The sequence below is a fragment of the Hypanus sabinus genome, chromosome 2, assembly GCF_030144855.1.
Source record: "Hypanus sabinus isolate sHypSab1 chromosome 2, sHypSab1.hap1, whole genome shotgun sequence".
NCBI lineage: Eukaryota > Metazoa > Chordata > Chondrichthyes > Myliobatiformes > Dasyatidae > Hypanus > Hypanus sabinus.
Genome location: NC_082707.1, coordinates 26,439,059 through 26,464,303, shown reverse-complemented (window position 1 = coordinate 26,464,303; position 25,245 = coordinate 26,439,059). Strand labels below are relative to the sequence as shown.

Below are 25,245 nucleotides of genomic sequence, written 5' to 3'. Positions count from 1 at the left end.
TGTCATTGCAATAAGGTACTGCTGCAAAGGGAAAAATAGCAAACAACATGTTCATGTGGTGGCAGAACCATGAAGGGGATAAGAGAGATCCCGTTTGTGCTGCTGAATAAAGAGGACAAGACATTGAACACGACATTTAAGTCTGTCATCTCCTGTTCCAAGTGCTGTATGAACTAATTCATGAGATCACGGAATTGTGAAATCATTTGTGAATCATGGTTAGCAAATGGAACTGCAGAGACTAGAAATTACCTAGCAGAGGAAAAAGACATAATGTATCATGTGTACAATTCTATATCAGAACTAGTAAGGATGAGTAGTAAGTTCCCTCCTAATTCATGGGTTTAGAGATTAAGGGAATTAAGAACCTAACTATAGGCACAGGTAAAATTTTAATGTGGGAACAGATGAAGTTAGCAAGGATAGGGAATGTTCTTGACTTACACAGTTCACAATGAGTAGGTCTGACCTGTGTTGCAGTGATTATTTTTTAAGCAAATACAAATTAAGATTCCTTCTTTGAAGCTCCCTCAAGTATTTATAAGACCATGCTTTCAGGATACATATTTTGAATTTACAAATGAGGGGAAAAAAGTTCAAGCAACATAATGTGTGGTTAGTGCAATGCTATTAAAGAGCCAGCTGTAAGATCAGGGTTCAATTTCCACTGCTGTCTGTAAGGATTATGCATGTTCTCCCCATGACCATGTGGGCTTCCTCCCACAGTTTAACAATGCACTGTCACCGCTAGCATGTTGGCGCCAAAAGAGTGGTGACACTTGCAAAAGCTGCCCAGCATTATCCTTGCCGATTTCGTTTGACACAAATGACACATTTCATTGTATATTCTGAAGTACGTGTGATAAATAAAAGCTAATCATTAAGTAAAGCTAATCTGCAACCTTTTACCTGTCCAGAATGCAGCATTATCACAAAAGGCACAATTGGTGCCCCTTAGACCAGTGGTTATCAATCTTTTTTGGATTACCCCCAATCAGCTTCCAGACCACATCCCCAGTGAACTCTCCCTCTTTCCGGTCTTCACTTAAATACTATAAAGAATTTTGATTTGCAATACACAGTGGAAGATCAGAACTGCAAATTCAAAGCAGTGACAAATAATTTCAAAAAAAAATTCAAATCTATTTAAAGATACAAATAAATTGTCTTTCATTACAGTAAAAACAATCTTCCACCAACAATTTTAGAGCTTACATTAGTACAGCTATTTCATTGCTTTTTCACCTTTCAGTGAGATGGATGGGCTTGGTCCTTCTCAATACCAGGCTGAATGTCACTCAGGAGTCTCAGGTCCCCAAGTTCAGTAACTTGCAGTCTGTTACATTGCTTTGAAAGATGTTGGCTGATTGCACTGAAATCACGGTCCACTAGATATGATGTTAGAAACCTGATAAAAAACGTCTTGACCTTTTTCCACAGTGTAGTATAGTGTTCAGGTTCCCTTCTGCAATCAAAAGTCATGATATGATTTTTTGAACCTCAGCTTCAACTCGAAGTCATTTTGTAGAGAGATCAGTTCTTCCTTCATCCTCCCATTAATTCCTCATTACAAGTGTTCCAGATGGATTTATTACCCAATCTGCAATTTGGATAGAAAATAACTCCTGAAATCTCTCTGACAGGTACTGTGCCATTCACCCAGGCAGGCACAGTAGACTTGAAGATCATCATCTGGTATTCTTTCTTTCTCTTTCAACTCAGGCTGGGAAATTGGAAAAAGTCGTGATGGCCAGCGTTGCAGTTAAATAGGATTAACTCGGACAAAAATATGGAGACGACTGTTTTGACTTTGATAAGATTCACACCATTTCCTTGCAATTTATTTCATTAAACTTTGCAAATATGAGGGGTGATTGATAAGTTATTAACTTCAAACTTTCTGCATAATCACTCAAAGAGTTGAACAGCATGTGCATGTAACAAGAGCTGTATAACCCATCTCCTTCCAGCTTGGGCCACGAACTTATCAATCACCCATCTGTGGACACTTTCTGGAGGTCCAAGATCCGTATGCTCCACGACCGCTGGACTAAGTGTGTAAATGTAGGAGGGGACTATATTGAAAAATAAATGTGCTAGGTCTTCTAAAATTGACTCCTTCTGCCTTAGGCCATGAACTTATCAATCACCCCTCGTAAGTCTGACAAATAAGCAATGTCCTGTCTAATATTCTGAGAATATCCTATCTAAATTCTGAGAATCCTGTCTAATATTCTTGAGCTGATTACTGAATGAAGCATTAGAGTCTTCAAAGAATCATATCACAGTTTGCAAAAGCACACAGAAGTGTCTCAGGCAGTTTCCCTTTGAGAGCCATCTGACTTGTCATCATTCTCAATACAAGGCTTTCGAAATAGTCGAGAATTGAGAGCAGGGGACTAGATTTTATTCACTGCTGTGACCACAGCATCTAATGATTTGTGCAGGGGATCACTTAGCTTTTATGCAACAAGATGTTGTCTGTGAATAACAGTGAATGGTAAATATGATAAGGACAGCTTTTTCAAGAATTTAATAACCCAACAGTGGGTGTTGCGTCACTGATGGTCCCCATCTGTTGCACACAAATGTGAGTGAGTGGAATGTCTCCTCTTTGAAAAATTGCTCAACAACCCAATATGTTGACTCCCAATTGATATGTTTCATCTGTTTGAATAGCGTTTTCGCTGAGTGGTGTTGCTTTAATTATTTGGCCTGGTAACCTACACAAAACTGTACTCAGTACCTCCTTTACTGCTGGCAGAATCAGTTCTACAATTCTATGAGGCTTTCTAGACTTAGCAATAAACAATGACTGAAACACAAAAGGCATCACTGTTTTGTTGTGAAGTGCTGGCAAACATGCTTTGAAGTGTTTTCCATATCTGAAAGTTTTCACGAAGTGACTGAAAATAAGCCAACAGCTTGTTTGCTTTAATCAGAGTGTATTCTCTTCAAACATTTAATGAGACTGGATGGCTTCACTGCTTCATTTGAAAAAAAAAATTTTCAGAGAGCAGACACATTGCCTGCTGTTGGTTGCGTGGTGCTGATATAAATCCATATTTCAGATACTCCACACTATACGATTAAAATTTTCTTTTCAGTTGGTCTGCTTCGGCCATTTTCATCCTGGATTAACAACCTTGGTCAATCACAAGCTGTTCCAAGTCCAACCTCGAGTGCTCTGATCAATGAAGGGGAAAGTACTGCAGCAGCATTGCTCAGGCAATACCTGACACTCTGCCTGAAGGTGCATAAAGTGGGGCAGTGATATCTTTGTTGGGCTGCGGGCAAAAGGAATGCAGTCGAGACCACTTGAAAGGGAGGATTCTGAACTTTATCCCAAAACCTAATTCACTGGAATTCCATTACTGCATGGTTAGAGTATGAGAATCATACTTGCTAACTCAATGCTACAGTAGTAAATGACAATAACGTGTGGTCCAGGCGTTATTAGATGGTGATGAGAAGCAAGGCAACCACCTTACACACAGTGTCATTAAGACCAAAGAACTGATTGTGGAATTCACAAAGAGTAGATAAGGGAACACACACCAGTCCTCATAGAGGGATCAGAAGTGAAAAGGGTGAGCAATTTCAAGTTCCTGGGTGTCAACATCTCTGAGGGTCTACCCTGGACTCAATATATCGATGTAGTTACAGCTGTTATATTTCATTAGGAGTTTGAAGAGATCTTGTACGTCACCAAATACTTACAAATTTCTACAGGTTTATTGCGAGGAGCATTCTAACTGGATGCATCGCCATTTGGTATGGGGTGGGGCTACTGCACAGGATCAAAATAAGCTGCAGGAAGTTGTAAACTCTGTTGGCTTCATCACGGGAACCATCCTTCGCAGCATCCAGGACATCTTCAAGGAGCAATGTCTCAAAAAGGTGGCACCCATTACTAAGGAATCCATCACCCAGGACATGCCCTCTTCTCATTGCTACCATCACGGAGGAGGTACATGAGCCTGAAGGCACACACCCAATGATTCAGGAACAGCTCTGCCATCAGATTTCTGAATGGACATTGAATCTACGAATTCTCATGATAAGCCAAATACAGAAATGTCACATTGCTTTTCACAAATATAGCGCACTTGGAGCAGTCTTCTGGAATGGTAAATTTTTAAAATTCATTTTTAAAATTAAACCAGCAATCCATTAGCTGTTGTCCTTGGTCCTAAGCACTCCCCCCCCCCATTATCTTTATGGCCCCCTTAGAAATTCCCATTGCCCTGGGGGGGGGGGAGGAGAACAATAACACCCACTTTGTGAACCACTGCTTAAAGCATTCAATATATTTCTCGGCTGTGCAATGTAGAAGTATAAGATTTTACGCCTGATGAATATGCCACAGTGTACAGTGGCAAGCAAAAGTTTGGGCACTCCTGGTCAAAATTTCTGTTACTGTGAATAGCTAAGCGAGTAAAAAATGACCTGATTTCCAAAACACAAAGTTAAAGATAACACATTTCTTTAATATTTTAAGTAAGATTACTTTTTTTTATCTTTTACAGTTTCAAAATAACAAAAAAGGGCCTGAAGCAAATGTTTGGGCACCATGCATGGTCAGTACTTAGAAATGCCCCTTTTGGCAAGTATCACAGCTTGTAAACGCTTTCTGTAGCCAGTTAAGAGTCTTTCAATTCTTGTTTGGGGGATTTTCGCCCATTCTTCCTTGCAAAAGGCTTCTACTTCTGTGAGATTCTTGGGCAACTTGCATGCACTGCTCTTTTGAGATCTATCCACGGATTTTCGATGATGTTTAGGTCGGAGAACTGTGAGGGCCATGGCAAAACCTTCAGCTTGCACCTCTTGAGGTAGTCCATTGTGGATTTTGAGGCAAATTTAGGATCATTATCCTGTTGTACAAGCCATCCTCTTTTCATCTTCAGTTTTTTTTTCTTTTTTTTTACAGACAGTCTGATGTTTGCTTCCAGAACTTGCTGGTATTTAATTGAATTCATTCTTCCTTCTACCAGTGAAATGTTCCCCGTGCCACTGGCTGCAACACAAGTCCAAAGCATGATCAATCCACCCCTGTGCTTAACAGTTGGAGAGGTATTCTTTTCATGAAATTCTGCACCCTTTTCTCTCCAAACATACCTTTGCTCATTACGGTCAAAAAGTTCTATTTTAACTTCATCAGTCCACAGGACTTGTTTCCAAATGCATCAGGCTTGTTTAGATGTTCCTTTGCAAACTTCTGATGCTGAATTTTGTGGTGAGGATGCAGCAAAAGTTTTCTTCTGATGACTCTTCCAAGAAGGTCATATTTGGTCAGGTGTCGCTGCACAGTAGAACAGTGCACCACCACTCCAGAGTCTGCTAAATCTTCCTGAAGGTCTTTTGCAGTCAAACAAGGGTTTTGATTTGCGTTTCTAGTAATCCTACAAGCAGTTCTCGTGGAAAGTTTTCTTGGTCTTCCAGAACTCAACTTGACCTCCACTGTTCCTGTTAACTGCCATTTCTTAAATACATTACGGACTGAGGAAACTGCTACTTGAAAATGCTTTGCTATCTTCTTATAGCCTTCTCCTGCTTTGTGGGCATCATTTATTTTAATTTTCAGAGTGCTGGGCAGCTGCTTAGAGGAGCCCATTGTTAGGACAAGGTTTCAGGAGTCAGGGTATTTATAAAGCTTTGAAATTTGCATCACCTGGCCTTTCCTAATGATGACTGTGAACAAGCCATAGCCCTAACAAGCTAATTAAGGTCTGAGACCTTGGTAAAAGTTATCTGGAGTTCAAATCTCTTGGGGTGCCCGAACTTTTGCATGGTGCTCCTTTCCTTTTCCCCCCCACTCTAAAATTGTGCAAAACAAAAACAATACACTAATCTTGCTTAACATGTTGAAAAGAATGTTTCATCTTTAACTTTATGACTTTTGAAGATCAGTTCATCTTCTACTCAGTTAACTATTCACAGTAACAGAAATTTTGACCGGGGTCCCCAAACGTTTGCATGCCACTGAATGTGACAGTTGAATAACATTGGTCAGTGGGTTCCTTTAACTGTGGGAAGCTAGCCAGAAACTCCACCCTAAAGGCTAACTTACTCTGACTGGTCTTACTATAAGCAAAGTTGGCATAACTGCCCATCCTAAGAAGCCTTGTACATTGCACATGCTGACACCAAGATCCTCAATATCCCTTAAAAAAAAAAGCCTCGGATTAATCCCAAGATAAAGAACTTGATTGTGCTTGTAATTTGATCAACCATGGGTAAATGTGACTGCCTGGCAACATAAGACCATAAAACATGGGAGCAGAAGTAGGCCATTTGGCCCATCGAGTTTGCTCCACCATTCAATCATAGGCTGATCCACTTCATCCAGTCATCCCCACTCCACCTGCCTTCACCCCATACCCTTTGATGACCTGGCTAATCAAGAACCCATCTATCTCTGCCTTAAATGCACCCAGTGACTTGGCCTCCACAGCTGCTCACAGCAACAAATTCCACAGATTTACCACTTTCTGACTAACAAAATTTCTCCGCATGTCTGTTCTAAAAGGACGTCCTTCAATCCTGAATTCTGGTCTTCCTGTCCTAGAATCCCCTACCATTGATAATAGCTTTGCCAAATCCAAACTGTTCAGGCCTTTTAACATTTAGAATGTTTCTATGAGATCCAGCATCTCCTAATGCGCTACCACAAGACCCCAGGACTGGTGTCACATATATTGAGGAACGTAAGAAGCTTACTGATATTAATCATGATTCTTTCATAACATGGAGAGCCCTGTTGTGCCACAGAAGCTGTGAAGCTCACATACAGTCATCTACAAAATCTGGAAACTGAACTGCAGTTTACAAATCTAATGCAAGAGTTTTCAAAGTAACTTCATACAACCAGATACGTGACCAGAATCTTTCAAAGTCACACATTAGCATAAGTCTGCAACTGCATTGTTATAGTCAGGATTGTACATCAAAATATTTAGTACTACAGTACTTCCGAAAACAGGTTCCAGATAATAATGAAACAGTACTCATCTCGGGCTACCTCCTTTGACTGGTGGTTTAATCACTGGTGTAATCTTCTGGACTAAAGGAATAGACTGGAATTATATAAAAGTGTGACAGAAAATACTCCAAGCCACTCAAATCTAACTAGTCACTTTAGCTTAAGATCAAGTATAACTTACAAGACAGAAACTATGAAAGAACAGTCCACCATCCAAGTAAAAGCTTTAAATGCAAAGTAGAAATGTTTCAGGGGCCAGCACCTTCCAATGGCATCCTCAGACTGGCATTGCCATTAATTCAAGACACTGATAAAATAAAAATAAAACACTTGACATATCCTTACAATCTTTTTGGGATAATGTTGGAAAATGTGCTGGTGTTGTGCAGCTTGGAGTAAAACAATAAATATTTAAGTTTTATTTTCTCCTTTTAAATTCTACAGAAGAGAACTTCAAAACAAGAATCAACTCCAGTTTTGTTCATATATGTCAGACTAACTATAGCCCAGTAACTGAAAACCCAACTCGGACTGAACATTTCCGCACCACACCAGTCCACCCCTTCAACTTTCCTGACTCCAGTTCCCCCGGGAACAAGGACTTCCAGGATCATGACGGGATAGCTTAAAGAATCCAACCCTTTGCCGACTTCCACTACTTCTAACATCAGAGTTCTGCCTTGTGCCTGTAGCTCTTCTTAGTTGGCTGTTCTGAAGATAAAGAGAAAATACCAAATATGCTTTCAAAAAACATACTGACAATGCAGTAGCAAGTGATCTAGCAGACTACTTAGTGGTAGATCCGAAGCTCAGTTTTGCAATGGAGCGCTACGTAGTGAAGCTTCAAAGACTGAATATTAGAACTTATGGGGCAATGTACTGTATAATGTAGATTTGGCACACTGCTCATTCTTTGACTTCAATGCAGGACTATCTGAGAAACACCAAAAAGGGAGAAAATCCTGTGACTGACAAGGCTTTGATCCACATTCCACAAGTGTTGTGCTAGGAGTGCTTAACTATGTGCCTAAATCAAAATAAAGGAGCAGAGTTAAAACTTGAGCTCAAAACCAGGTTCTTAAACTCATCGACCACCTTCTGAAGCTTGAAGCCATTTACCAAGTCAATGCAAGGAATCCCTCATCAAAAAGCCATGTTTAACAGGGACACATAGGACTGACAGTAACAAGTATTTAAACAGATTTAAGTATGATACTCAGAAGGTAAAGGCAAACAACTTCTGTGTAAAAATTTGCCAAGAACAATCATGGTCATGGATAAGACCATGATCACCCACATCACATGACATGGTACATAATGATGATTATGACGTACCATATAAATATATAAGCAAGTTCATGAGGAATGAAGGAAGAGACAAGACAATTAAATACTAGGGAGTACTGATTTCTGTTTCTCAGCACTTTGACATTTATGATTGGGAAGATGCCAACCAGCCCATTGCATTGATACTAATCAAAACAGACAAGAGTAATTGCGGTTTATGGCTCTTAGTCTATTGCCCTGAAGAGTGCTAGGATGAGGTTAAAATAATTTTGGGCAAACAATTCCACGTAGCTTCACTTTTAAATTAACTCAGTTTGTTATCAATATACCCAAGATGTCATGATACAGCTCCAAGGGTTCAATTATTTAAAGTCTGCAAAGTTACTAAAAAATAAAATTACTTTCAAGATTATTTGCATAGAATTTATAACTAGACAGAATTTATTATTCAGGCTAACTTGGGATTTGACACAGAAAGCTTTCAGAGTGAAAATGAATGCACACAATTTACAGTAACAAACTGATGTTAAGATTTTCTTTATTACAATAAGATCACTTCCAAAAATATTGATTTCAAGCACTTTGAAGCTGTGCAAGTCCCACTTTCAAGTTTTCCTGTTTGGAGCACGCTAAGTGGTTCAGAAGATCGTAAATCACACAGGAGACTTATTATTCTCTGCAACAATCTAAAACTAAGCACTAACAGACCAATTTTTCCTTTCACCCTGTGAAAGCTTTAAATGGAAGATCACACCCATTGACAGAAAATTAAAACATAGATAATAGGGCAAGCAAATCTAAAGAGTTTAAATTACAGCAGTCAAATCTCTTTCCAGCCTTGTCTATTCCAATGGAAGTAATCACATTATTTCATCTTCGTTTTCTGGTCTGTGGATATACTCCAAGGTTTTTAAAAGTAATTTTCAACAAAGTTGCTGGGCATTTGTAGCTTACTAAAACCATAAGACACAGGAGTGGAGCTAGACCATTCGGCCCATCAAGTCTGCTCAGCCATTTCATTATGGCTGATTCATTTCTCTCTTAACCCCATTACCTTTCACGCCCTGAGTAATCAAGGACCTATCTACTTCTGCCTTAAATGTACCCAGTAACCTGACCTCCATAGCTGCCTGTGGATTACACCCTCTGGCTAAAGAACCTTCTCATCTCTGTTCCAAATGGATGACCCTCTATTTTGAGACTGTGCTCCCTGGTCCTAAACTCCCCTGTCAAAATAAACACCCTCTTCACAACCACTATATCTCTGAGATTCTTTAATTACGGGCAATTTTTTCTGTTTCCAGGGTTAGATTTTCAAGAAAAGTTGTTTTTTCCAAAAACAAGTACTGTAGTTTTAAAAGTTAGGTAATAGCACCTCTAAGCTTTCTTCGGTATGCTTCATATATATTATCTTAATTTTTAAGTGTTTAAAAACTTGAAAGTACCACTATTTTGGTCTTGTTCCCTACCCAGACTCTGTAAATTTGTCTTCAAAATAAAGTAATAATTAAATAAGTAATAAGTAATTCATTAAACTTTTCTTTTGTATTTTCACACAAGAACTTTTAAAACACATGTCAAATTCATGTGGTTTATTTTTATACAATTTGTACATTTTTATGGCAAAGAACCGCTGTCCCAACACTTCTGTTATTATCAACACAACACACTTTAGAGACCAACCAAGTTTTTTCAAACAATTCTTTACTTGATTTCCATGGAAATGAGAAACAACAGGGGATCACGTGACTGTCATGGCAGAAGACCGGCATTTTGATGTCCAGAAATTTGAGTAATTTAAAGATTTTTATCTCCTGATATAAAAGTATGTTGATTATGTGCCTTTACCAAATTAGTTACTATGAGGGTTTTAACTGAGAAATAAACAACTGCTTTATCTCAGTATATTTAAATTACATTTACAAGCTGGCTATCCAATCAAGCTAGCATGTGCGAGACTCAGTCAATTTATTCTTTAAAAAGTGAGAAATGTCTTTAGCATCACATCTTTACCATCACACAACCGACAGTGAAGTTGTCAGGATGGCCCCAAAATAATCAGCAGACGGATAAAAAAAATAGACAATTAAAGACCCAGTGAACAATCAGCAGTAGCTTGAAAGAGTAAGAGCAATACAAGAGAACAGAGACATGAAAATGTATGCAACACACACAAAATGCTGGTGGAACGCAGGTCAGGCAGCATCTAGTGGAAGAAGTACAGTCGACATTTCGGGTCAAGACTCTTCGTCAGGACTAATGGAAAAAAGAGATAGCAAGAGATTTGAAAGTGGGAGGTGGAGGGGGAGATATCAAATGATAGGAGAAGACAGGATGGGGAGGGATGAAACCTAGAGCTGGGAAGTTGATTGGCTGGAGAAGGAGTAATATCATAGGATGGAGGGCCTTCAGAAAAAAGAAAGGGGGAGGGCAGCACCAAAGGAAGATGGAGAACAGGGAAGGAGTTATTGTGAGAGGGAAAAAGAGAAAAAAAATTATTAAAAATGAAAAATTAGGGATGGGGTAAGAAGGGGAGATGGGGTAAGAAGGGGAGATGGGGCATTAACAAAGTTAGAGCAATCAATGTTCATGCCATCAGGTTGGAGGCTACCCAGACGGAATATAAGGTGTTGTTTCTCCAACCTGAATGTAGCTTTATCTCGACAGTACAGGAGGCCATGGATAGACATATCAGAATGGGGATGTGATATGGAATTAAAATGTGTGGCCACTCTTATGAAAATTTAGGATCATCTCACAATTACCAAAGATACTAAAGAGGCAACAGTCAGGGGTTAATCAAAGAAACAGAAGGGCTACCTATACAAAAAGACAGGCAGTACAGAGTTTAAATAGCAGAGAATACCCCAGCAGAATCTCCAGTAGGCCAGCAACAAAACAGAGTGGCCTCCATCTTTCTGAGGCTTCACCTGTGCACTAATGAAGAAGGTGCTTTAAATTTCTAGCGTTGCTTTTTTTCCCCTCAGAGTTGTTGCGATTTCTGTGAATGTTTCATAAGTCTTACTAATTTAAAAAAATATATGTAGACGGTTCAGTAAATGTTTTGTCAGAGTTAAACACTGTTCGCTCTTTTGGACTATTGAAAAATAATGATCTCAATAATGTATTTAAAATTTGAATTGCTGCTTATTCTGAGTTGAGGAATGTTAGGCAGAAGTTTTGTAAGTAATATTTTTTTTTAAAAAAACAAGACTAGATAGTGCCTAATTTAGCTGAGCTGCCTATGTTCATGTTTGAAGTGGATGTTATTAACAAGGTTCTCTAGCCAACTTCCTTAAAAACTATGATCTCTTAAGGAATTTTGATAAATAGTGCAGACTGTAAGGATGTGTTTTTAATTTTAAGTGTTGCTTCAACTAGTTGGACAGATGTTTTGTTGGAGTTAATGCTAAATTAAAACCTTTATCAATGTCAGAAGTATTTTGTCATTACCATCACTGCATATTTTAACTGGAACTAAAAGTTTTGTTTAGTAATATTGGTCTGAACTCATTTGCTGATGTAGCTTTAGTGCTAAAATCAGCATTCTGTCAAAAAGGATTAAAATTTCAATAGTCTAATTAGTAAACAAATTTTTTGTTTGGCCAAGGAAAATATTGACATGCTTTAGAAAATGTCTCTCAAACATGTAATCTGAATGTACTTGAGAATGAGTTAAAACAAATTTATTAAAGGGCATGGTTTTTATTTGCAGGATTGACTTTGAAGTCTTTCTTTGTCATTTAATTTTGAATTTTAAAAAATCAGTATTTGATGTTGTGATGGTAATGACATTCATCTGTGAAAACTGTGCAAAAATGCCTTGAAGTATATAAGTTCGCACAAAGGTTGCTCAATGCAAAGATCTATTCACTCCAGAGACTAAAATAAATGTTATAATGCAAAGATCCATTCTTCATTCCAGAGACTAAAATAAATGTTATAACATAAACAAAAGAGTTTCAAGAAATTTCATTTTCAAAATTTCAAGTAGTCAAAAGTGCCCCTAACTGAAGAATCACGCATCTATGCCTTTCAACCTCTGTTAGGTTTCAATGAGATCCTTTGCATCACCGCCCACACCCCCCCCCCCCCAAATTCTTCTAACTTACAGTGAGTACAAGGCCCAAGCCTTCAGTCACTGCTCATGATAACTTTTCCTTTCCCGGGACCAGATTACACTTAAAATGTCCTTACATTTCCATCACACCTTTAAATACTTCAAATCTGTTGAAGTATACTGTAAGTTTAGTGAGGGTAACAAGGCAAGATTCACCCTTGCCATAACAAAAGTACTCAATGTGCTTCGCAGGAAAGCTACAGACACAATTAAAGCAGGCCACATTAAGCAAAATTACGGCAGATGACAGAAAGCTTGGACATAGAGAAAGACCTAAAAGAGTATCTTGACATTTGAGAAGTTGGGAAAGCAATTTAAATTTGGATGCCCAGCAGACAACAACACCTTGGTGGGTGTCAAAACAGGACTAAACATTCCAGAAATTGAGAAAATTAAAACTCTTGAGAGAACTTTGAGAAAATGAGGTTAGTAACTGAAATTACATTTGGTACATTTTTATCATTTGTTGTTCTTGTAACCCAAGACGTATTTATAAAACAGAACTTCAGCATGCAATATAAATCAACAATTCAGGATTGTCACCAGCACCATTATGCAAGATGACGCCAGTTAACCACAGCAAAGTTCTGCGAGCTATTTATTGAATATAACCGCAAGAAGATAAATCTCAGAGTAGTATATAGTGACATATATGTAATTTGATAATAAACTGCCTTTGAATTTGGAACAACACTAAACAGCAACTTCCCCGTCTCACCTCACCCAAGCCTAGTCTGCTAGAAAACACTTCATAGCAATACTTGAACCAGCAAATTCCATCAAATTTGATCCTCAACATTCCTTACTCAATCAAAATCAACACTGCAGAATTGCGACATTAATCGGGCCTTGGCTCACCTTCTTTTCTCCCTACAGGATATTCTTAAATGCAAACTGGTTCCCATCAATATTTACTTCAAAGCCAGTCTGCCTATCATCTGCAAAATCCAACACCTTTAACAAAATGTGTGTATTATTTACAAATTGTTATAATTCATCCATTTATGGAGTCCAGGCATCACTTAGCATTTACTAACACATAGAAACAAGTTATTATATCTGTTCCACGGTATAGGTAACATGCACGCGAAGTGGTATTATTTAAAAACAGGTTAAGTTACAGGTCAGCGGACTATCTATTATTAACTAAGGAAATGCTGCATCTCTGCTTCCACCATCTTGAATCTTAAATTGTACAGGTAGTCCCCGAGTTATGAACATCCGACTTACGGACAACTCATTCTTATGAACCGAGGAAGGAGAACGCCGTCCGCCATTTTAAGTCATTGCCGTTGACACTGTGTTGAGTGTTTAACTTTGTCTTTGGCTTAAACTTTTCTTAGTAAGATTCAGCCTGACCCTGCCCGCCCCCACCCCCCGTTCCGGTCGGCTGGTGGCGCAGTGAGATCAGCACCGGGCTGGAGAACGAAGTTTCCCGAGTTCGATCCAGTGATAGACCCTTCCCGTGCTGGGTTGATGTCGAGCTCACAACTCAACCTCGTAAAAAAAACACAGCTACCTCCAGTTTAAATTCCCACGCGGAATATTGTGGATGATCAAATACCCAAACCCAGCACAGCCCCCACTTGTCCCCTTTAGCCTGCCTCAATGTGGTGGTCCTTCGGATCTAGCGGACCTCGGGAGCCGGCAAAGCCTGGGAGCCGCTGCACGCAGTGTTTCTGCTCCATTGATGGGAAGCGATCACGATTGAAAATAAAGTGGAAATAATAAAGCGTTTGGAAAGAGGTGAAATGCCATCGGTCATTGGAAAAGTGTTAGGCTACAGTCGGTCAACGATCAGAACAATTTTAAAGGATAACAGATGAAGTGAGAACAATGGAGCATGTGAAAGGCCCTGCCCCGATGAAAGCTACAATTATTACTAAGCAACGGAGTGGTTTAATTATTGGAATACATACATTTCTTAAGTGTTTTATATGCATAGAAAGGTAAAATATATACTATATACTAAGACAAATGTTTGACTAACTGACGCTAAACAATACCGGATGTACTTGATCCGACTTATCTACAAATCCGCATTAAAGACGGACTCAGGAATGGAACTCGTACGTAACCCGGGGACTGCCTGTACAACAAAGCTGAGGATGACAAATATGTCAATCACATTCTCTGAATGCAAATGTATACTTCATAGTATTGCTTTGGAAGATGAAGATTTTTTTTAAAAAATCTAGATAGAAGGTAAGTGAGTACAGGAATATTGTGGGTACACATTATCATCTCCTTGAGATGTTATAGTGGCTGGCACACCACTTAACATGAGGAGATAAACAGATGTGATGAAGTATCACCAAGTGATTCAGTAAACATTTGGATCATTAAACTTTTTCAGACTTGCTAAAAGATAAAAGTTCTGACTTTCAAAAGGAGTCCAAGATTAACATCGGCCCTTTCAGTAACTGGAGAAACATTATCAAACAAAACTCAGCCAACTTCAGATGAAATTTTACACCGTAAGATTAAGCTGCAATAATCAGAAAAAGGTTAGTTACTTGAATAAGGTTTTGGAAAAAGAATTGGGATAAGAATCAAATAATTGGGAGCTAACCTGCATTTGTGATGTTTACTACTATGTTCACATTCCAATTGCCTCACTAAAATGCATTACTTGGGGTTGTTACTGAATGTTGTCTTTACAGGCCCATAGAAGACACTGACATGATTTTACAGAAGAGCATGAGAAGAAATGAAAAGGCACCGGATTGAAACTACTTGTGACATGGATTGCAGGACGGACACCAAGTAGTGAAAAAAGGTTCCTTCTGACCCACAGAAGTGACAGTATTGATGTCCCCAGAAGCCTCAGATTTCAGCTAACTAGTTGCAGTTGTTCAAGATGTCAGTGAGGCCAGGCTTAAGCATTGTGTAGAGCTTTTTTACATTGTTATTAAGTTGGAAAGATGATTTAAGAGAATGCTTCTAATAGGACTATGTAATAGGGAAAGGTTGGAGAGGCTAGGACTTTATTCGTTGGAACATAGGAGATTGAAGGGCAGCCTACAGAGGTGCATAAAATAATGCGGCACAGATGAAGTGAATGCACACAGTCTCGTCGTCAGGGAAAGAGAACTAAAACTTGAGGGCATCAGTTTAAGGAGTGAGGTGAAAGATTTAAAAGGGATGTGACAGGCAACTTCTTAACACAGAGGGCAATGAGTATGTGGAATGAATAACCAGAGGAAACGGTTCAAAAAGGTACAAACTGTCATAGAGCACTACAGCAGAGAAACAGGCCCTCCGACTCATTAGGTCTGCACCAAGCTGTTGTCCTGCCTATTCCCATCAACCTGCCCCGGACCCCTCCCATCCCTACACAACCAAACTTTGGCTGGAACAAGGGGGGGGAGGGGGAGAGGGGAGGGTTGGTGGTTAGCTGCTGCTTGTGCGTGGGGGTGAGGGGGCTTTGGGGTTCTAACATTTTTCTGTCATTCATTCTTTGGGGTTTTTATTCCCCTGTTTTGTGGATGTCTGTGAAGAGTAAGGATTTCAGGTTGTTCACCGTATAAATTTTTTCATAGTAAACGGAAATTTGTATTTAATAATGATGCAGAAAAGGGCAAGAGGCAGCTACTTATCCAGGTGTGCACATTGCACAGTTAGGAATTGAAAAGTTGCTGGAGAGGAACAGAAAGTTGCATTAAACTATTTAAATGAGTGGACTACACCACAGTAGATGAGAGTAAAATGCGGACAATGTAGAAATCTACCTCAGACTTGTGCAAGGCAGATCACAATGCAGAGGTCAACAGAATGAAGAGAGCTAATTGGGGCTCCTTGGACGCAGTAAGGCAGATGCAGAGGAACCAAGCTGTAAATGAAATGTTAGGTTATTACATGTGGAAGCATTTCAGAACACAAACTTCAGACAATCTATAGAACTTACTCCCCATATTACATTGCCTCAATCAAAGTTTCCACCAGAGAGCATTTCATCAAGTTATCACACTTTCAGCTCTGGCTCCTTATACTTGTTTTTCATTACCACCAAAAAATATATTGTTCTTTGATAACAAAAACAAAATAACAGAAACTACACGGGGGCATTTTTAAAATAATTTGAACAAAGAAGAATTTTGAAAGGTGAAACAATTTTTAAAACTTGATGTCCTTTCATCTCACTGGTGCAAAGAGAACAGTGACATGATAGAAAACACTCATTGCTGACCAAAGGTCAGGACGCTATTTGGGAGCCAAGATGATGAAACTGAACAGATTTAAGAAGCACTGACATGCAGCCAGATTGGACAATCAGTAACATGATCAGTGGAGCTGATCTTGTCTCTTTCAAAAGACCTTGCTTTTAACTTTGCAAAGTTGTATTTCTCCTCATATTTGGCTACTCTGTTTTTAAACTAATTTCATGACCTTCCCATCACTGACAAAGGCTCAATGCTGATTGCCATAAGTGCTGTTGAGCTGCATCCTTCAATCACTGTAGTCCCTTTTATGAAAGGTTTTGCCCAAGATGAAGCAATGATGAATTTGACTCACCAGGGCCTTTCCTCCATCTACAAAGCAGAGATTGGAAACAAAGTGGTCAGCTCAAAATGTTGACTGGCTACTCCTCGCCAGAGATGCTGCCTGACCTGAGTTTCTTTAGTATTTTGTGTTTGCGTTATTCTTGATTCGCCTAGGTGAGCAAAGCTACAGCAACACTCAAGAAGCTGGGAGCAATCTAGGACCAAACAAGCATCTTGATTGCTAATGAACTCAAGAATCACAATTCATTTTTCTCTATTTTAAAGTATATTTGTTATTACAGTACATTTCATGTATGTGTTGTAGCTACAAAACAAGATTTATGACAAATGTCAGTGATAATAAAAAATATTTCTGATTCTGACACATTTACCATCTGAAACATTCAGTCCTTCTGAAGCTGCCCTGTACAAAACATACTGCAGTTTCTCACCAAGGCTACTCCAGCAACAACCCCCGGACTTGCATTTTCAAATTCAAAGTTCAAAGTAAGTTTAGCGTCAAAGTACATATATACTACCCCGAGATTCATTTTCTTGCAGGCATTCATTGTAGAACAAAGAAATACCGACAGAATCAATGAAAAACTACCTATAAAAACTGACAAACAACCAACACACAAAAGGCAAACTGTGCAAATAAAAATATGAATAATAAATAAATAAATAAATAAATAAGCAGAAACATGAGTTGTAGAGCCCTTCTAAGTGAGTCCATAGGTTGTGTTCAGTTATCAGCTCAGTGCTGAGATGAGTGAATCTATCCACACTGGTTGAAAGGCCTGATGTTTGAGGGGAAATAATTGTTCCTGAACCTGGTGGTGTGGGACCCAAGGCTCCTGTACCTTCTTCTTGACGGCAGCAGCAAGAAAGCTTGGCCTGAATGGTGGAGCTCCTTACTACCAAGAACAAAAGCAGCACATGCCTTGGAACACACTCACTTGCCGGTCCCTCGCTTAGTTGCACACCAGCTCTACCTGACTGTTGAGGACTTTCACCACATCCTGCAGGATGGACAATAATTGCTCAGTGACATCCAAATCAGAAAAGATCAATGAGTGATTAAATGGTTCTTCACTCTACTTCTGCGTTCCCTTTAAAGAAAAGCGAACTGGTTTGTTGTTATGCAGAAGCTCACTCTCCACTTTCACAGGTTTTGGATTGGAGGTTTGCATGTGTTGAAAATGATCTCATTTTTTTCCCCAAGGTAATCCTCAACATATTTTTTCTATCCACCTCACTCTGAAACGGACTCAAAGTCAAAAACAGAAACAAACAAAAGATAGTTAAGGCAAAAAGAGGTAAACACATATGAACCTTGAACTTCTGTATGTCAACAGGTTCAGGGATTATTTGCTTCTTCTTAGATGTTCAAAACACATTCTTCATCCCTGTTCCACTGGTTAACTAAACCTGTTGTGTGATTCCTCAGTTTCATCCTGGCATCCAGCGAGCACAGGAACATATCCTCACATGGCCAATACTACCAAGCTTCTACTTCCAAAGGCTTTTTTATCTGTGGTTGAAACCTTGGGATACAGCCAGAATTACATACAAATTCCCCTTTACTTGCACATGTTCAAGCTGTTGTAATCATGACATATTAATTTCTAATTTGGCAGTCGTGCAGTTTTTTTTTCCGTTTTACTGAAGAGACGTCTAGCTTGTCTTCCCTCTCCAATGATCATGCATCAGAAAACACCGGCATGGACCATTTTAGACAAAATTGCCGAAAGCATCAGTCTTTGACAGTCAAACCTACTTTCCCTTGCCATACCCTCCATCACTGACATCTTGTGGGTCATCACCAACCAAACAGAGCAGCATCAACCACATAAACACTGCAGCTGTGAGAGAAAGTTAGAAGCTGTATATTCTGTAGTGAGCGGTCCACCTACTGAATTCACAACACCTTTATCGTATCTGTAAGAGATGGCATCCTCTCCATGCACCTAAACCTTCAAAGACTCAACGTGCTCCAACACAAACCTGGACAAGATTTGCATTCCATCCACCATATTAAATGTTCACTCTCTCCACCCACTCAGAATCTGTTTCCCTATCTGCTCCTTGATGTCCCTGTTACTATTGGGTTGTCTATAAAAAACACCCAGTAGATTTACTGACCCTTCCTGTTCCTAAATTCCAACCACAGAGACTCCGTAGACAATCCCTCCATGTCTTTCTCCTTTTCTACAACCATGACACTATCTCTGATCAACAGTTCCACACCCCTACCCCTTTTGCCTCCTGCCCCGTGCTTTCTGAAACACCTAAAGCCTGGCATTCAAAGTAACTATTCCTGCCCGAGCCATCCAAGTCTCTGTAATGGCCACAACAACATAGCTCCAAGTATTGATCCACACCTAAGCTCATCCATTTTGTTCATAATACTCCTTGTATTAAAATAGACACATCTCAAACCAGCTGTCTGAGCTCGTCTCTTCTCCATCACCTGCCTATCCTCCCTCTCGCACTGCCTCCAAGTTTTCCACGCATTCATCCTCCACCTATGAAGCTATGGTGGGCACGTGCTGTCTTTCACCAAAATTACAAATCAGGCACTTATCTTGTTGTGGGAGGCAATTACCAGGCAGATGCTGAGAAAGATTCAAGATGTGTTCAAAGATGTCTTGAACATCCCTACCGACTCCTGGAGACACATGACCCACAATCAGAATCAGAGTTATTAAAACTGACACATGAAATTTCCTGTTTTGTGGCAGCAGTACAGAATCAGAATCGGGTTTATTATCACCAGCATGTGACGTGAAATTTGCTAACTTTGCAGCAGCAGTTTAATGCAAAACATAATATAGAAGAGAAAAATAAATAAAATTAAAAATAATAATCAATTACAGTATACATATATTGAAAAGATTATAAACATGCAAAAGAACAGGAACACTATACAGGTGGCTCTCATTTTTCGAACGTTCGCTTTACGACAGCTCGCTGTTACGAAAAACCTACATTAGTACCTGATTTCACGAACCAAAGAGAATTTCCACTTTAGCGAAAAAAAGATGCCCGCTTTATATGTGTGTTTACCTCGAGAAAAACTACCATGACCATGAAGCCATGTGCGGGCAGTTGTGCCCTCATGCATGTAAGTGCGTAGGCGTGTAAGTGCGTAGGCATGTACATGCCTATTTTTTCTCCAAATCAATTGACATGCCAAACCTCTTCAAACTCCTAATGAAGTATAGCCGCTGTCTTGCCTTCTTTATAACTACATTGATATGTTGGGATTAGGTTAGATCCTCAGAGATCTTAACATCCAGGAACTTGAAACTGCTCACTCTCTCCACTTCCGATCCCACTATGAGGATTTCTATGTGTTCCTTCGTCTTACCCTTCCTGAAGTCCACAATCAGCTCTTTCATCCTTCTGACATTGAGTGCCAGGTTGTTGCTGTGGCACCACTACATTAGTTGGGATATCTCCCTCCTGTACGCCCTCTGATCACCACCTGAGATTGTATCAACAACGGTTGTATCGTCAGCAAATTTATAGATGGTATTTGAGCTATGCCTAGCCATACAGTCATGTGTATATAGAGAGTAGAGCAGTGGGCTAAGCACAAACCAGTGAGGTGTGCCAGTGTTGATTGTCAGCGAGGAGGATATGTTATCACCAATCTGCACAGACTGTGGTCTTCTGGTTAGGAAGTCAAGGATTCAAATGCAGAGGGAGGTTCAGAGGCCCAGGTCCTGTAACTTCTGAATCAGGAATGTGGGAATGATGGTAACTTTGCAAGTGCCTTGAAACACTGTAATAGCATCTGCATCTATTACCTCTTCTGCCAGCTCATTCTATATAACCACCCCACTCTGCATGGGAAAACTTGCTTCTCAAATACCTTGTAAATCTTTCCCTTTTCATCTTAAACCATTGCCCCCTAGTTTTAGACTCTCACACGAAGGGATAACAACCTAACTGACCTCCTTCCTAATAGGTCACCCCTCAATTTCCCCTGTGCCAGAGAAATCACCCCTCCAGCCTTTCCTTGTAATTCAATCTCTCCAGTCCTGGAAAAACTCTTTTGAATCTTTTCTGCACCCTCTCAAACTTAACCACATCCTATAACATGGCAACCAAAACTGTAGACAATGCTCCAAGTGCTGTCTAACCAATGTTTTGGAAATAATTCAGAAATCCAATACAGGGACTACAGCAAATATTATGTTGGAAAAACTGGGAGAAAACTATCCACAATGATCCATGAACATTCTGGTTGTAAGGTGGCATGACCAACTCTCCCTAGTCTCTACCCATGAAGATCAAGAGGGGCACAAATTCGAATGGGCATCAGTGAATGTCATGGCACAAGCAAACATGTACATGCAAGAGATTTCCTAGAAGAGTAGCTTTCCGTGAACAATTCTGTAACAGATACTTGGACCCTGATCCTATTTATGAGCCAATCCGGGCAAAAATCCTGACTACAACACACAAAGTTCACTGCGCAACCCATCAATGACAAAGTTTCCTCTCCACATCACAAATGAGTTCCAGAAATGACAACCATTTAGCAGATTGACAAGTGCTTGGAGGACACACTACAATTATCAACGCACTGATGATGTCACCTTGTATGGTGACAAGACATTTGCAATTAAGTTGCCAACATCGGAGAACACCTCCAGCCAACAACCAACGTTTTGTACAACTGCAACACAGGTGACCCAACTCGTGCGTTCAACCGTACTGCCAATGAAGGCAAATGTTGTCATATGCCCTTTTCAACACCTCTACTGATCTCCCTGTGCTGCCACTTGCAGGGAACTATGCATTTGTCCTTCCAGCAGCAATAGTTAGGGGAATTTCAACCCAGTGAGAAAAGTCATGAAGGATTCCAGTTGTGGAATTATCAGTAAATTGAGGATACAAAATCCATTTGTTAAAATCTGATGCAACAAATTATGATCCAGAACATCACCAGTTAAAGCAGTGAAGTTCATTCAACAGTAAACTTCCAATTGAAATATGATCAAGGCAATACAACTATCTGAAGAGCTCTTTCAAACAACTAGCACAGCCAGGAGCCTATTTTATTTTTACACATTCAGCAGAATTGAAAGCATCTGCAGTGAGAAAGAGGGTTAAGGCTTCAGGTTGATGACCATCAGAACTGGAACAGTTGGAAATTTTAAATTGTAGTTTTAAAATTAAATTTTTAAAGTTTTAAATCATAGACGGGGAAGGCAGAGGAAAAGGGAGGAGAGTGATTGGGTACAGACCAGGAGAGGTACAAGTGGTGGTGATCAATGAGGGTTGTAAAGATTTTATAAAATCAATGCTAGGCTGTTTGAATGAGGTATAATTTATAGGGATACAGCATGGAACAGGCCATTGAGTCATGCCACCCAACAACCCCCAATTCTATCATAATCATGGGACAGTTTACAATTACTAATTAGCCTACCAATCAATAGGTTTTTGGACTGTGGGAGGAAACCCGAGCACCCAGAAGAAACTCACGCAGTCACAGGGAGAATATGAACTTCTAAAGCCAGCAGCAGGAATTGAAACTGGGTTGCCTGTACTGTAAAACGTTGTGCTAACCACAACACCACCGTGCTGCCCCATAGGTAGATTACAGAAAACTGATAGAAATGAATATTGGAGCCATGAAGAACAAATCATTTTAGATGTTGGAAATTAAATAAAAACAGATTGCTGCAAATATTTTACATTTCAGACAGCATCTCAGGAGAGAGAAGCAGATTTAGTATTACAAGGTGAACTGATACCTGAGCGTGGATTGTAATCACAGTGACAACAGTCATCTGAAATACTTAGAAGCCAAAAACCCTACATGTTTTTTCTTTTGCTGTGGGTGAGAGGGACAGGGATTGGTATTGCTGCTATTTTTTTCTGATAGTGAGGGGATCACGGACTGTTACTGTCAGTTTTTTTGCTGCAGGAGTTGAGGTCTGAGTTTTGTTTCTTTTCTCTTCTGTGCCGGGGGGGGGGGGGGGGGGGGTGGGAGGGGGTAAGCTTTTGTCTTTTCTTGCATCAACACACATGGTCTTCCTGTATTTCATGGCTACCTTGATTAGACAAATATCTGAGTTGTATTGGACAGGCATACTTTGACAATAAAATGAACCTTTGACAAGAGAGTTATTGTTTATTGTTCAGCATAAACATCCTGACTGTCAAGTCAGCTCTCAACTGATCTGTCTTCTAGAAGCACTTTTTGTTTAATACAGAATTATGGAAAAGGTCAGGGGGAAACAGTATAAAAAATGATATAACTGGTTTCCAACAAGTATGAAAAATGGGAATCTAACAGAAAGATTGTTAATAATAATGGATGGGTAAAGGTTTTTATGTATTTATGATGACCTACCATTTAAAATTTTATCCATGTCTGCTCCACAATCAAATGCAGTCAAGTTCTAAAAATTATGGCCAGCGTACAAGTTAAACAAACTTCATATTCCACAAGTAAAATGGTTTGGAAATCAATCATGAATTGCAATCTATTCCTTGTCTGATTTAATTCTGGTTTCCAAAGGCACAGATACATATTTAGTAGACATAAGAGATTATGCCAAGGCTAGAAATCTGGAGAAATACACACAACATGCTGAATGAACTCAGCAAGTCAGGCAGCATCTATGGTGGGAAATGCAATATCAACGTTTCAGGCTGAGATCCTTCATTGAGACAGGTAAGGAAGTGGACAGAGGCAGGGATAATAAGGTGAGGGGAACCAGTGGAGTACAAGATGACAGGTGATAGACAAGACCAGGTGAGGCTAGAATAGCGGGGGATGCGAGAAGGTGTAAGAAGCAAGAAGCAGGGAGGTGTTACGTGGAAGAGGTAAAGGGCTGAGGAGGAAGGAATCTTAAAGAAGACAGTGGACCATGCAACAAAAGATAGGATGAGGAGAAGCAGAGGAAGGCAATGGTCATGGAATAAAGGAGAAGCAGAGGAAGCTTACTTGATTACAGTTTGAACAATAATGTTGCATGGTGCTTATTAATTGAATCATACCCTGAATCATAAATTAAAAACACAGTCCTTCACATAGCAAGTGGAAACAATTGCTACAAATATAAAAGCTGTACCACAAAATATTTTATTATTTTTTGCTTGGTAAAAGCATCAATTCCATGTAAAGAGTTAAAAATTAAGATGGAAAATATGAAGTACATCAATGCTTTAATTTTTTCAGCAGATTAAAATTCTGACCCTAAAGATGTCAAAAAAAAACTTGCACAGTATTTTTAATTAGTTCCAACCTATCACTGGAGGATGCACCAGTGTACGAAAAGCTTTGTCAAAGAAGCTTGCATTAAAATCTGTTTCAGTAATGCACTGGAAGAAATGACAAAACTTTAACCAAAATACATTAAAAGCAACTAAGTTTCCATCTTAATGTTCATCTCAGAATTATAAGTACTTAAAGGCTAAATAAAAGGCAGGAAACATATACTGGGAAGAATCTTTGAGGCTACGTGGGTGAAATTAGAAGAAAATGTGCTGTACTATTCTATGTTCTAAAATCCACCACTTGTAAATTATGGATGGAGTTATCAAACGAATGAAGTCTAAAATTAACATGAAATTACACTTCTAATTTTTAAACACCGTTTGCAAACATCTTTAATATTAAATCTCAACATAAAGTAAGAAGTAGACTTCTTACACAAAGAGCACATTTTTATCATAAATCAAAATCATTATGATCTCCTGCTCATTCAAATGTCTCATAAAGGATCTTTTCAGAGTTGCTTTCTCAAGCTTGCCTTTGATTTACCTCCTCAGCCAGTTGCATGGTATGGGATATCTTGGGAGTACACCAGATCCTTTAAAAGTGCACAGATATTTTTATTTCAATTTGAAGGAGAATGAACTGTCAGATTAAAAGCTCATGGAGAATTTAGCCTATCTCTATATGATCACCAACTTCTTTTAGACACCTAACAAACACATGTAAGCCTATGCACAGTGACTGACATGCATCCTCTGGAAAAAGTATTGTAGCGGTGTGCTACATGCAGCGCTAAGATTACTACACGGAGTCGGTAACTGCAGTCGAAGGAAAAAACTTTATTCGAAATCCTCAGCCTCACTTTTAAGCCTCCCTCAACCTGCCCCCCGTGGTGCAGAGGCTCCAAAGCTCTGTGCTCGCAAACCCCCGTAGGCTATCTAATTGTGAGCCAGTTCGGATGTGCCAGGAAATGGGTCGCCACAGTATGTCTTTTTTTTATTCAACTCTTCAATTAGTGCATCCACTCATACTGCAATTGTAGTTTCATATTCCAGTCTGCAATTTAAGAAATGCTCTCTGTTACTGGAAAAGGAATTGCTGTTATCATAATTACCGGATCCTGTTA

General features: G+C 39.4%; 1 protein-coding gene across 3 annotated transcripts in view; it reads right to left on the bottom strand.

The window, feature by feature from the left end:
* Positions 1-25,245, bottom strand: part of plod2 (procollagen-lysine, 2-oxoglutarate 5-dioxygenase 2) — a 185,224-nt gene that overhangs the window by 148,495 nt on the left and 11,484 nt on the right. Inside the window, exon 1 of one of the 3 annotated variants that reach the window (XM_059993502.1) lies at positions 16,121-16,141. The exons of the other annotated variants lie outside the window; for them this stretch is intronic. The gene's annotated coding sequence lies outside the window, so the exon portion shown is untranslated. Of the gene's footprint in view, positions 1-16,120; positions 16,142-25,245 lie in introns of those variants that run through there. 3 annotated transcript variants of the gene reach the window in all.